At 35.3% G+C, this 14,611-nt stretch overlaps 1 protein-coding gene and 1 long non-coding RNA gene across 7 annotated transcripts in view; one reads left to right on the forward strand and one right to left on the reverse strand.

Annotated features, from left to right (window-relative positions):
- The window catches only part of LOC115898265, a 32,033-nt gene extending 19,921 nt beyond the window's left edge, over window positions 1-12,112 (reverse strand). The window contains exons 1-2 of one of the 2 annotated variants that reach the window (XR_004057958.1): window positions 11,993-12,112; window positions 6,780-6,831 (exon numbers count right to left, since the gene is read on the reverse strand). This is a non-coding gene — a long non-coding RNA (uncharacterized LOC115898265). The remainder of the gene's footprint in view (window positions 1-6,779; window positions 6,832-11,992) is intronic. The other variant, XR_004057957.1, reaches the window with a different exon arrangement.
- Window positions 1-14,611, forward strand: part of HDAC9 (histone deacetylase 9) — a 907,594-nt gene that overhangs the window by 240,826 nt on the left and 652,157 nt on the right. The window lies entirely within an intron of this gene.

Genomic DNA, 14,611 nt, shown 5'->3' on the forward strand with positions numbered 1-14,611 from the left:
GAAATTATTGAAGGCTTTTGAAAAGTTTCTTTGCAGTTATTTAAAATAACAGCATTGCCATTAATGGCAGGCAATCACAACATTCATCCAATATTTTGATTTTTTGTTTCTTGGAGCACAAACTGAGTGAGAAAAGTAATTTTCTCTTTCACATATAGAATCTATTTTAGTTACTGTAGCAGGTTTTTGTTGTTGTTGTTGACCAATTTTCAGTTCCAAATTTTAACCTTAACAATTCACAAGGGGCGGTGGGAACTAAAGATTTTTTTCTCACTCTCTAGTCCAACTTACTTAAGCACCTGCTACTCACCATAAGCAGCCTGACATTTTAACAGGCTCATCAGCAAATCTGTGGAAGAAATGTCTTGAGGACATTCAACCACACTGAGGGGCCCAGTGACCATCAAGGATGCTTGCAGTAACAGCCTATTAACTTCCTTTTATCTGCTTATGAGATTAACTTGGGTTGATCATATACTTGACTGTACTGTATTTTTCTCCCCTCGCTGTACTCTGTGGTTGATTTCTCATTAAATCCAGTGGTGACACCTCCACAAGACTTCAAAATCTGTCTTTAACTTCCAGCTAATGGAGGAGCTTGCTGTGAATGGTACAAGCTCTTATTTTTCGGGACAGTAATAATGGCTGAGGGAATAACATCCTTTGCACTGGCTCTCCTGTCCAACCTTGAGAGATGTGTTGCTGCAGGATCAGTGGCTCTTCAGAGTATCCCTTGTTGTCAATCACGTTAACTAATCACTGGGAGAGGACTCTTGAATTTGGCAAACTTGGGATTTACTCTTAAAAAGTGCTGTTAGCTCATGGAACTTGAAGGACCTGTCATTCTTTCTGCTGACTCATTTTTTATTCCTTCATTGTTCTCTGGTATATAAGGAGGAAGGGATCTCTATTTTGGTATATATAATTTTGTCCTTTAGTGAATTTCTGAGTGAGCAGATAAGTCTGACATCTCCTCCCACTTTGTTTCTCTCCTTGGACACCCCTCCCACCCCAGTTGTCACAATGGTGTTGTGGAAAGAGAGCTGGGCTCAACCCTGGTTGCTTGGCTCCTGTTCTGCCTATGGTCAGCTGTGTGACCTCAAGCAGTCCCATAAACTTTTTAGGAGAACTTTCCGGTTGTCCATTTTCTAGCACATTTATCTAAGTCATGGTTGAGAGGAAGAAAGAAGAGAGATAATGAAGGAAATAACTAGTATTGAAAATAAAAATATTTGTCTTAGGTTGAACATATGCAATTGCCATTTTTGTAGGCTAGATATTTTCATAGAACTTGACCAAATAGATTCCTCTATCCACACCTCAAGGCCTAAGGACTCGAACATATGTAAGGCAAGTTCTATAGATGTGTCAGAGATTTCCCTACTCAAGTCAGATCTGGCTTGAGTCCAAATAGTGGAGCAGATGGAAATTGTTCTTAGTATTTACAACTACTTGTTTTTCTATCTCTTCCCTTACATATTATTCTCTCTCCTCCGTGGTTAACTCCAGACATTCAAAACCTTCATGCTGTTTCCATCCTATCCATTCATCATTAGTTCTTTCATCTCCCTACTTGTCTCACCTGTGTTTTTAACACTTACCATATTCCATGTACTATACAAGAGAAAGAAAAAAGATGAGCTAGAGAATGGTCATAAACTCAGTAACAGGCCATTCTAAGTGGGTGATATGCCTTTATGTTGCTGAAGATACTCCATTTTAACCACAGAATCATTTCATATGCTTTTTTAAAAGAATGTTTGTGTTGTGGAATTACAGGAATAAGAAAATTACAAGGGAAAGTGGTTGATTTAGGTTAGAAATGGTACATATTGGTGAGTTTTGGAAAGGCTGTCCCTTTCTATACTGTGCCTTTTCGAAGAAGGTTCAAATTCCTGTCTGATTTTATGTAGCACATGAATAATTGCCTTATTAACTTTTCTTCTCTTTCCTGAACTAAGCCAAGTTCCAATCAAATTGTATAGGGTGCCCCAGATGAGATGCGCCCTGGTGCACAATAGAACCATATAAATGTTGTATTCACTTCTTTTAAATTGGAGAGCTGTAACTTTTTTGTAGCTTTGAATATTTCATTTAGAATTTATATAAAAAGTAGGGCAGAAATTGAAATATTTCTGCTTTCCATTATGTATTCGCCTCATTTTCAGAGAGATATTTAACATTTCAAACTAGTTAAATTTATTTTACTCTTCTTTGAGGTGAGAATGCCTTTGAGATTTCTAGTGGAATAAATGTAAAGCTCCCATGTCACTCAGCCTTCCCAGGTCCTTTCTCTCTTATTTGAACCATCTCCTGACAATAACATTTAGAACAATATCATCTACATGTAAAGCCAATATTAAAATAATCCCTTCTTCACTATCGATTTAGCAGCATTAAACACTGTTCATCTGTAAAGTTGGGGCACAACCAGAAAATTATTTTTTCTAGTCCCATACTTCAGGATTTGAATGTGAACATCACAATTTGAATTACTTGGCCTGTTTCTTTTTCATAAGCACAAACTTTGAGCATAAGAGAAAGATTTTTGGATGTTGAAAAAGGGATATTGATTGTACCTGTCATGGTTCTAAGCTATTACAGAGTAACTAATTTTTGTGGACTACTGTATCAGATATCACAGAATCCATTTTACCTCCAAGAGTATAGTTAGATACATCTTTGATTTGTCAGTGAGAATAACTTTCAAGGCTTACTTAATGGGAACATATCATTTTGATATACTGCAGCCCTTATCTTCTACTTAGCAAGAGATTATTATTTCCATATTGAAGGGACCTAATTCTAGACAGAGGCAGAATATTTTTTGTTTGTTTCCACATCTACAGTATGTCAGTGAGGATCATGCTGATTGCTGATTGGCAGAGGCATCCAAGGTGTTTTTCTTGTTAGGCACACAGGAGGAGAAAGCAGACAGTCATGGATAATAGTAAGCTGGCATTCGAGAACAGGATTGAAGGCAAAGTGTGGGGTCACTGTAGGAGAGAGAAAAATAACAGCTAGTTTCAAGATGAAGAAAGAAGCACGAATAATGTCCCCTTGGGAGAAAAATACCTCCAATAAGCATATGGGAAATGAGAAAGGATTCATGAGGGGAAAGGAGGATTCTAGGAAGGGCTGGGAAGTTGGCCTGAGGAAGAAAAGGGGCCTGGTTTAGAGAAGGGTGTCAGGATGGAGAAAGTATGAGAGGGAAAAGAACTCCATTACTAACGGGTGGATGCCATTTTAAATAGCGCCAGCCTCAAGGATGGTTGGCCCACTTCTGGAATGAATAGTGTCAAAAGTTTACATATTATTTATCCTTTCTTAAGGCCTCCTCATGTTAGAAAGTAGCAAACCTAGTCATCTAGATGCTCAGGCCAAAAATCTTAGAGTTATCTTTGAACCCATTCTGTCTCCCAGACTTCACATCCAGTCATCTCCAATTCTTTCTTAACTAGCTCCACTAGAGAAAATATATCTAGACCCATGACTATTTCTCACCACCTCCATTGCTACCTCCCTGGTCCAAAGCACTATTCTGTCTGTCAGATTATTACAGTGGCCTCTGACTTATTGGCCCAGTTCTTGGCTTGGACCCTTGTTTCCTCATAGACTGTTCTCAACACTTCAGTGCAGAGTCACACCTCTCAAAGGGATACACACCTCACTCACAGTGAAAGCTCCAGCCCTCACTATCTCTCATGAAGCCCAACAGCAGGGCTTCTCACCTAGGAGCACATTAGAATCCTCGGGGGAGTTTTATAGACATGCTGATGTCTATGCTTTAACAAATTTGAATCCCTGAAAGTGGAGCCTAGAGGCATTGTATCTTTTAAAAGCTCTCATGTCCTAAGTTTTGGGGATCAACAATGAATAAGACCTAGTTCCAAGTCTTAAGCTTTTGACACCTGGCAAAGAAGACCGGGGACACCCACCCTGGTAACTGTAATCGTCTTTGGTGAGTATCAAGAAGAACAAATTGCTGGGGAATCTCAGGAAAAGCCAGGTGTCATAGTCTGTTTGGGCTGCTGTAACAGAAATACCATAGACCCCTTGACTTTAACAACACACATTTATTTCTCACAGTTGTGGAGCCTGGGAAGTCAAAGATCAAGGTGCTGACAGATTCGGAGCCTAGGAAGGACCTGCTTCCTGGTTTATGGTTGTTTTGTTTTGTTTTGTTTCACTTTGTCCTCACGACTGAAGGGGTGAGGGAGTTCTATGAGATCTTTTTTTATAAGAGCACTAACCTTATTCATAAGGCTCAGCTCTCATTACCTAATCAGCTTCCAAAAGCCCCATGTCCAAATGCAATCACATTGTGGGTGAGGCTTCAACATATGAATGCCGGGGCCACATAGACATTCAGTCTATATCTCCAAAACTACACAAAGTGGAGAGGAGTCAAAGAAGTGGCATTTTTTTTTTTTTTCTGGACTTTGAAGGATGAGGAAGGCTTTCCCTGAGAGAGAAGAGAAAGTGCAGTCAAGATGACCTCATTTATTATGGCTACAAAATGCTAATAGGAACCATGCTGATGTGATTATAGATGAGGCTTTCAAATTAGGCAAACCCAGGTTCAATTTCTTAGGCAAATTACTTCACCTCTTAGTGTCTCAGTTTTCCTGTCTCTGAAGTGGAGATAATCATAGTACCAGTCTCATAGGGATGTAAGAATTATCAACTGTCTTTGGCATATTGTAGGTACTTCATAATGTTAACTTTCTACAATAGCTAATTAGGTGTTTCTCTCAAAGAAAAGTAAAGGAAATACCTTTAAGTGGCTTATGGTTTTTGTTGGGTGCTGTGTACCCTTGCTACTCACAGTGTGGTCCTCACACCAGCATGGGCAGCATTTGGCAGAATTGCAATGCCTCAGGGCCTATTGTGGAACAACTGAACAGAATCTGCATTCTAATAAGATTGATCCCCCAGATGATTTGTGTGCACATTAAATTTGAGAAACATTGTTGTAGTGCATAAAAAGATGAACAAGAAATAACTCTTGCCTTTGTGGAACTTAGAGGTCCCTTCAATAGCTTTAGCATTTATGGAAATAATTATAATGCAGGGTATAATGTGATAAATGACGTGAAATATCCTCACTAAATGCTAAAATACAGCAGATTGTTTTAAGCTCCAGTTGAAAATAGTATAAAGTTCCTTTTCTATCTGATAAAGTATGAAAGTTCTTAAAGTTATAGTAAGCCCCCTTTTCCTTTCTGCCATCCTTCAGTTGCTGTAAACCATAGAGCTTATTGAATATCTAAGTGGAGAGCTATATTTGTTTATGCACATTAGGAACAATTGACCAACAAGTACGAGTTGAATCCATTGCCTGAAATAAAAGCAACAAAAAGTACCAGAAGTTAATAAAAAAAGACCCAACAATTTTGTCTATGAGATGAAGTAGACTCTCCAGAGAAAGATCAAGGTTAAGACAAGCATGTGAATATAAATATTAGTTTCCTTAATTTTTGATGCTCTGTGCTTTAAAAAGAAAATCCAATTTTAAAAATAGAACAGCAATGAATAAGACAAAAAGAAGTCTTCAATTTCCCCAGTTGACATTATGATCAAAATATCAGTTTAATAATTATTCTCCTTTTCATAGGACTGATTTCATCTTGTCAAGTTTACCATTACAAGTTACCAGAACAGCCAGAGTAAAGCAATTTAAGTTCCATATAGTCGCCACAATGTAATTTTTATTTTTGAAATTAACATTGCTGTTTTCTTTTTGTTTAAGAAATGAGGTCTTACTGTGTTGCCCAGGCTGGTATCAAACTCCTGTGATCAAGTGATCCTCCTACCTCAGCCTCCTAAGCAGGTGGGATTACAGACACACAAAATTTTCGAGTTTGGAGCTATTTAACTTCAATTCATGGTAAAAAATCACATGGTCTAGTGTAATCTAAGCAAAAAAAAAAAAAAAAAAAAAAAAAGAAAAGAAAAAATCTAAAATAAGTGTTTGTTTCTGTCACTGGCTGTAATTGATGGTACAGTCATGTGATAGACCACATATAAGTACCTTTTCTGTGTTTAGATACATAAATACTTACACCTGTGTAACAGTTGCCTACAGTATTCAGAACAGTAACATGCTCTACAGATTTGTAGCCTAGGAACAATAGGCTATACCGTATAGCCAAATTATACCATCTAGGTTTGTGTAAGTGCACTCTGTGATGTCCACATGAAGATATTGCCTGACAATTCATTTCTTAGAATGAATCTCTGTTGTTAAGCCGCGCATCACTGTATTTAACCAAAGTGAACACATTCTGCTGGGTTTTGTTCTTGATACATGCATGTACAATTATCACTTTTCAGGTGATAAATTAGACCAATGATATTCTGACACAGCAGAAGTGAAATTATTCATGGCAAACTACATTTAATATTTTCTGTTTTTAGTAAATATAAAGATCTGTTATTGTCTTATTTCAAGTTGCATTTTTGCTGGCAAAAGGTTTTGACCTTTACTTTTCAGAACTTAAAGTGAAATTCTCTATATTCTTCAAATAAGGTATCCTTGAATAAAAGCATCTCACTTGAATAAAAGCATCTAAAATAAAGTGTTTTTCTTATAAATGACAGCATACTTAGGATTTTTTATCAATTATTTGGGGCAAAAGAAACTTGAAAGAAGTAAACGGTGGATAACACATATTCAGTAATATTTAGATTATATTCTTGGTTATTTTATGCTAACGCAGTAGATGCTTCACTTCTCTACAGGAATTACCGATTCTCAGTTCCTCTTCACCACTTACGTATTTTTGATTTTGTCCCAAATAGTCAAACATGCCACCATAATTTCTGTGCCTGGAATGAAGGATCTGATTAGGAAAAGGAACGTGTTAACAGTGTACATGCCCCATCTATAACCATGATGAATGTATACTTTGAATTTATCATCACTTTTAAATTGTTGAAATTTTTAAAAACTCTATTAGTAGGGCTAGTTAAGACTTGTGTGCTACATGAGCTATGTTGTTTTGGTGCATATCTATCTTTGTAAGCAATTTCTTTCTAGAAGCTATTTCTTTCTACCTTTTGTACAGGGTAGAAACCTGGCAGAAATCCGAGGTCTTTATAGTTAGAATTCAGAGGAGAACTGATGATAGGTAGTCTATTGATGGATTAAGTCATGCAGGTTATTGAGGTAAACATGAACCTTTCCCCTGAATACCTTATTTTCTGTCATTTCATCATTGTGATTTTGGATGCCTCATTACATCTGTAAAAGCAATTAAGAGTTGAGGGAATTCTTTTCTTATAGTTCCTGTCTGCTGATGACCCATTAAAGTTCATATAGATATATTATAAAATATTTATAAATGAATTCGTACATTGATTTTTATTTGAGCTGGTTTTACATTTGACTTAGTATTTATTGGACTGTTTCATTTAGTTAGGAAACACTTCTTTTTCATTTTTAATTAGTGCATGGAGGGCTTGTAAGATTAAAAATAGTTGTGTTTAGGGAAATAAGCTTATTTCTTATGATAAGCAGTTACTTACTATAGATTATATTTAATCTGGTAACTAAAATATTATTATTTTTAGTTTACATGTCAGAACCTAGATATAATGGCCAGAAGAGTAATCCTATAATATAGTTAATTTTTAATAATCACATTTTCAGTAAATATTTGTTTGAACCATATGAAACTACTGATAATTGATCATTTCTGATCTACAGATATGACAACTGCATAGATTCAACCTACTACAAAAAACATGGAATATTACACTAATTAAAATGGTTACACAACAGAACATGGATTGTACGACACTTCATCTTGGGATGCAAATTTTTGTGCTAAAAAAATGAGAAAAACAAAAAGGAAAACACATATTTCTGAGGAACTTGTTGTTTTTATATCTGGCATAAATGAGAAAAAGCTAATTAAAACTATTAATTACCAGAAAATTGAAGATAAAGCCGAAGAGCCTATACCAACCAAAGTTGAATAAATGGCAAAATATAATATAGATGAGTTACTCTGAAATAATTTTTTATTTCCTAATATCAAACTCACCAAACTTCCTGATTTTAATTAGTAAGAGAACAAATTTTTGGTTATTTTAATAATCATTTGGTACTTATTTCCTTTTTTATTGTTATAGGATTAGATGAAATAATAACATCAGTTTGCTCCTTTGTAGAAGAGGAGGTTGGGTTAGAATTGTTCTAAGGTGGCTTTCAGCAATAGGCTGCCATACAAATTGGACAAATCTAGCATGATATAAAGGAATATTTAAGCAGTAATTATGACTGGCAGACATCAGAGTAGAAATGAAGTATGGCTTAGAAATCTTTTTGCTTTTAGCTGTTTTTGCAGTTCTTTAAAATAAAATGAAATTATAGAAACTTAACCCATGAGTATTTTTCTCTTTGAGCTTTAGTTTCTATTGAAATTGGAGAGAAAACCACACAGTAATCTAAGGGTGATCACAGGAGATGTCAGCTGCCTTCCACGGCTTTTTGCAACATGGCATTGCCTTTACTCGTTTATTAAAGATTGCCTGTGAGGTGTTGGGGCTGGACTCACAGTTTCCAGGGTATGGATCTTAGCCATGGAGATTCAGACACTTATTTGGTTAGGATATTGGGAGTAGAGCTCTCATGAAGGGACAGGCTTTCCTTAACCAAACTCACCAGATATTAGTGTACAACCAAAATGCAAATTTATTGATTTATGATAAGAATTCTTTGCACTAAGTAATTTAGAATACACATGTAAACCTACTCTATGCTAACTAACTGAAAGTCACTCTACAGGGAAAATCAAATTACAATTAGAAGATCATGTAATTTTTATCCTTCATTTTGTTAATATGCTGTTCACATTTACTGATTGCAGATGTTGAACCACCCTTTCATGTCTTGGATAAATCCCACTTGATCATGGTGAGGGATCTTTTTAATGTGCTATTGAATTCAGTTTGCTAGTATTTTGTGGAGGACTTTTTGCATCTGTGTTCATCAGTAATATTGGCTGGTAGTTTATTTGTTTATTATTCTTGTAGCGTCCATGTCTGGCTCTGGTATGATGGTAATGATAGTCTTGTAAAATTAGTTTGGAAGTATTTCCTCCTCTTCAATTTTTTAATATAGTTTGAGAAGGATTGGTATTAAGTCTTCTTTAAATGTTTGGTAGAATTAGTCAGTGAAGTCATTAGGTCCTGGGCTTTTCTTTGATAGGAAATATTTTATTACTGAATCAGTCTCCTTACTCATTATTGATCTGTTCAGATTTTCTGTTTCTTCCTGATTCAGTCTTGGTAGGTTCCATGTTTCTAGTTCATTTGTTTCTTCTGGGTTATCCTATTTGTTGGTATATAATAGTTTGTAATAGTCTCTTCTGATCCTTTGTATTTTTGTGGTATCAGTTGTAACGTCTCCTTTTTCATTTCTAATTTTGTTTGGGTCTTCTTTTTTTCTTTGTTAGTGTAACTAAAGGCTTGTTCATTTTTATCAAAGGGTACAAAATTTTAGACTGGAGGAATAGTTTTAATCTATGTATTTTATATTTCAGAATTACTAAAGAATAGATTTTTAACATTCTCACCACAAAATATGGTAAGTTGGTGAGGTGATAGGTATGTTAATTAACTCGACGCATTTTTCCACAATGTATAACATAAATCAAAATAACACATTGTACTCCATAAATGTGCAGTTATTATTTGACAGTTAAAATAAATACGTAAAAATTATACCTAGAAGGCCAGTTTGGTAAGTGTCAGCTTAAGAGTGAATGGAATAATTGTCAATTAGTAAAAAAAAGAAATGTCGTCTCTTCAAAAATAAAAATAAAACAGTGAATGGAATGAATTGTATAATTCAGTGTTTGATGATATTATTCTCTGATATTCTGTGGTCTCTGATTCACAAAAGTAATGCGCCTGTCAGGGGATCAGATTGCTCAAGAACATGGGCCAAAGTATAATTCCTGTTGATGGCACTTGGATCCAGATTATGTCTTTTGAAGCCTTCCGTTTCTTCCCCCCATTTCACATTACACTCTCCTTGCTGCCTTTTATGCATTTCATGTAGACTTACTAACCCAGCAATCTAGTTTAGTGCCTGGCCCCCAGGAGTGCTCAAGAAATGTTTAACTACTGTTTAGCTAGCCACAACCTTCTTACTATTTTTGCTTTAGGAATAGTATATATTTTACTTCTAAGGTGCCTTGGGTATATTTTATTGCTACATTCTAAGGCTTGTGTGTGTGTGTGTGTGTGTGTGTGTGTGTGTTTCATGTGTGTGAGAATAATGGGAAGGTATGATACCCACCTCTCATACCTTGATGCTTTGGGAAAATAAAAATTTTCTGATTATATTATTTTGCAGATGTTCTGGTTATACTTATCAATCTTTTCTGCTTGCCAAATGAAGATTTAGATTGTGAAGATTCTTTTCAGAGACATAGGTTCAAAACTAAATGAAACCCAGGGCATCTGTAATTTGCACACTTTAGTGAAGTTCTGTGATAATAGTGAGTAGATGTGTGGGGACACTTGGGGTGGTATTTCAGACACGTAGATATTTGCCAGAAATCTGAACTTGTTGGTTCACATTTACTTTTCATTAAATGGATTATATTTTTCTCCTAAAACTGCTATTCCACTATTAAAATTAATGGACATACAAGATACCTTGTCTGTAAATAGAACAGATATTTTTAATATTTTGTCACAATCCCCCAAAGCATCAGTCTGTAATGTTGACGAATGGGTTGAAAAGATATTAACTTCAGAAACGCCAAAAAGAATTAATCTCTTAGACTACTTCTGAAACCACCAACTTCTGTTTTTTATTTTATATTTCTATACCTCGGGTGTGGGGGGGGGGGCGGGAAACAACGAAAAACTATTTCCCCTCTACTCCCTCCCTGTTTTCTAAAAATAAGTCACTTTTGGTTTGTTACCCTATAACACATGCCAAAATTTATCCCAGAGTGAATTTTTGTAGCCAACTTAGAACCCCAAAATAGAAACTGCTGACAGTTCCTTAAATACAGTAACACTGGCAGGTGCCTTGGTAATAAATTCACAAGCTTAGAATCTACAAAACAATAAAGTTATGCAAATTGGAGCATGTAGGAAGAATAATCTGAAACAAATGGCAGAGCAGTAAGTTTAGCATTGTGGTATCCTGGTTTTACTAACATAAGGCGAATAACCCTGAGGAGAATCCGGGAAATTTTAGATCAAGGAGGATTACACAGACATACAGTCATGCATGAATACAGTTTGAGCTGACCAATTAACAACTGATTTCTCTGTTATCACAACCATAAACAGAGATGGGAAACTGATCCTAGGTGTTGCGTTTGATAGGTATAACTATCAAGAGGTAAATGGAAAATAACAAGAGACCTCACTTGAAGTGATCACATGTGCAGAGCCTCTTAGCCTTTGTTTTCATTGTTCCTGCAGCATCATTCCCATCAGTCATATTCAGATTAGTTGTTTAATTTTAGCCAAACAATCAGGCATGTAATACATTTATGAATTTCATTTATTTTAAATATCTTTGCCTAATTGTCTTTTACTTTTGTTATTAATCTCTGATGTGGCATAATGAAAAGTTGTGCTTTTTAATGAAAAGAAAAGATGTGCTCAGTTAACATATTTTCAGGAAATACATATTTTCAGTTAAAATTAAAATAGCTCTAATAATATCAGACAAAAATGGAGCTGAGGAATATAGCACTACCTTTTATTAGTTGTGTAGTAAAATGTAACTTTTTTACATTTAAAAAATGTAGTATGGCTTGCAGAATGTAACAGAAATGTTTAACTTTTCTTATTTTTGTTTTCATCAATCTCAAATTACTCCCAAAGAAGTTCAAAATGTATCCCAGAACTTAAAGTATAATAAAACAAATTTTTAAAAAAGAAGTACAAAATGTCTATTGTGTACACAAGAAAAATATACTAGAATAATGATTATCTTAAGTATACTACCTACCTTATTCGAGGTGATGAAGTAGTGGACTATTACAAGTTTGTTGGAGAGAGGGACTATAACTATCCTTTTAAATGCTATATTCTATATCATAGCATTTTTGTCTGGCACCTAGTAGATCCTCAATGGAGATTGCTTGAAATAATAAACGATATCGCCTCCAAACTCAGGTTCACAAAATTTGCATTCAGTGGCACAGTGGTGATCACATGTGCAGAGCCTCTTAGGAAAAGGAGGCCTAGAGAAGTATTGAGTTAGATGCTCAGGTCCCAGAGCCAGGACTGGAACACACATACTGGACTTCTGTCAAGCTCAATATACTTTTCATGGCGTTTGCCAGTCATTCAGATGTTTAAATTCGTTTAAAACAGTGCCATCTGTTTTCTTTGGAGTTTGAATAAAAATTCTTTCCAGCAGAGTGAGTCATCCACACAGATACTTAATAATTTCTCTGATTATTTTTTCATTTAGAGATTTTCAAACTAACACCCAAAATATTCTGGTAGAAATAAGGTAAGGTTGACAAGTAAATATTATAAAGTGGTCTGTTTAGCCAGAAATCCCCCAGGTGGCTTCTTCATTCTACCTCAAAGACCAGTTTTTAGTTTTTCCAAGTATCTGTGAATTGTGGCTCTGCGTGTATGTGTGTGTGTGTGTGTCTGTGTGAGAGAGAGATTTTTACTTTAAAAAAAATTCTCCTCATCACTTAAGCTTGACTGTTGCATATAGCTTTTCTAACCAAATAAACTAAAAATACTTAAAATTAGTTGAGTATATTCCATAATTGGTCCAATAAAAGAGGGGATACATTGGAAGGGAGTTATGGCACGGGTATCAAAAAAAAAGTTTTGCACCTCACTCCTCTGTATTAGATGTGGAATGGCAGGCAAGCAGTTGAGCTGCTGTGGATTTCAGTTAATGCATTTCTAAAATACTTTCCAGAAATTCAAGATGGTGATTGTTTAAATAGTTGAAAAATACTACATCTCAATTTGGCTCAATTTGGTGTTGAAGATAAAGGATGTTATCTTTTTCATGTTCAGTAGACTGTGAGCTAATCGTTTTGTTAGGGGTTGAGAAATCAACATACACGTCATGACACTGGAGAAGTAGAAACCTGGCTTAATTTCAGAAGTGCAGGAATCTTTGACAGTAATATTCTACTGTGAGGAAATAAATTTTCACAAAGATCCCTTCTCAGAGTATTTACTCAAGTCTGAAAAGCCTTAATTTATTTTATGCCAAAATTTATGTTTATGTCATGCCAAATATAGTTGCTGATATTGTTAGGTATTAATTTATGTGCCAAAAGATACTCTGTATACTGTTTTCTCTGGTCGCAATGTAATAAAGCAGAAATTAGTAAGAAAAAACAGTAATACAAAATAAACAACCATTTGGAAGAAACAAGCCATTAAAAACTACTGAGTCAGAGGCAATTTTTAAAAAGAGCTCAATTAGAGATAGAAATAGAGAATGTTAAAACAGTCTTTACCATTGGATGGGGTGAGGTTGAAGAGAGGAAATGGGGAGATTTAGGCCAAAGAATACAAAATAGCACATATGTTGGATTACTAATTAAGACATCTCATGTACAACAGGAGGATTAAAGTTAATAAAATTGTATAGTATTAGGGATTTTTGTTAAGTAAATTTTAGCTGCTCTTGTCAAACACAAATAGTAACTATGTGACCAGGCACGGTGGCTCACACCTGTAATCTCAGCAGTTTGGGAGGCCGAGGTGGGCAGATCACAAGGTCTGGAGATTGAGACCATCCTGGCGAACACCGAGAAACCCCGTCTCTACTAAAAATACCAAAAAAAAATTAGTCGGGCATTGTGGCAGGCTCCTGTAGTTCCAGCTATTCAGGAGGCTGAGGCAGGAGAATGGTGTGAACCAGTGGGGCGGAGCTTGCAGTGAGTCCGGATCGCGCCCCTGCACTCCAGCCTGGGCGGCAGAGCGAGACTCTATCAAAAAAAAAAGTGTAACTATGTGAGATGATAGCTATGGTCATCTGCTTCACTATATAGCCATTTTCTCTGTATATCTCATATCATCATGATATAAACCTCAAATATACACCATGAAAGGTGTTTTTAAAAAACTTGCAATCATAGGTTATTTAGAAAATAGTAACACCATTAAGGGAATAAACAAAACAGTACACTTTATGAGATGCAGCCAAAGCTGTTCTCGCGGCAAATATATTAGTATTAAATAATTTCACTATGAAACAACAGCAGAAAACCCCAGCAAATCAGTTAGGAATTTTTAAAATGTAAAATTTAAACATAGTGTAACAATGTTAAGGGGAATGAGGTACGATAAAATATAAAGTTTAAGAATCAGTAAAAAGTGGAATTTATATATACAAGAGCTAGTTCTTAAAAATAATAATTACAAGTGTCTGAAAATATAGCTAAAAATGTTAAGTACAATTATTTTTTAAAAAATGAGTAAAGAAGTTTAAATGAAATATAAATTATAATAAAAATAGAAAATATAAGCTAACACACTGTGAAACTTGGTGGCAGGAAAAAAGTCAATGACTACTTATAATTTCAGAGTAGAAAAATGCAGCTTTTGAAAAGGGAAAAACTGGAAACATGTCATTTGAGGC

This window comes from Rhinopithecus roxellana, chromosome 6 (genome assembly GCF_007565055.1).
Source record: "Rhinopithecus roxellana isolate Shanxi Qingling chromosome 6, ASM756505v1, whole genome shotgun sequence".
NCBI classification, from domain to species: Eukaryota; Metazoa; Chordata; class Mammalia; order Primates; family Cercopithecidae; genus Rhinopithecus; species Rhinopithecus roxellana.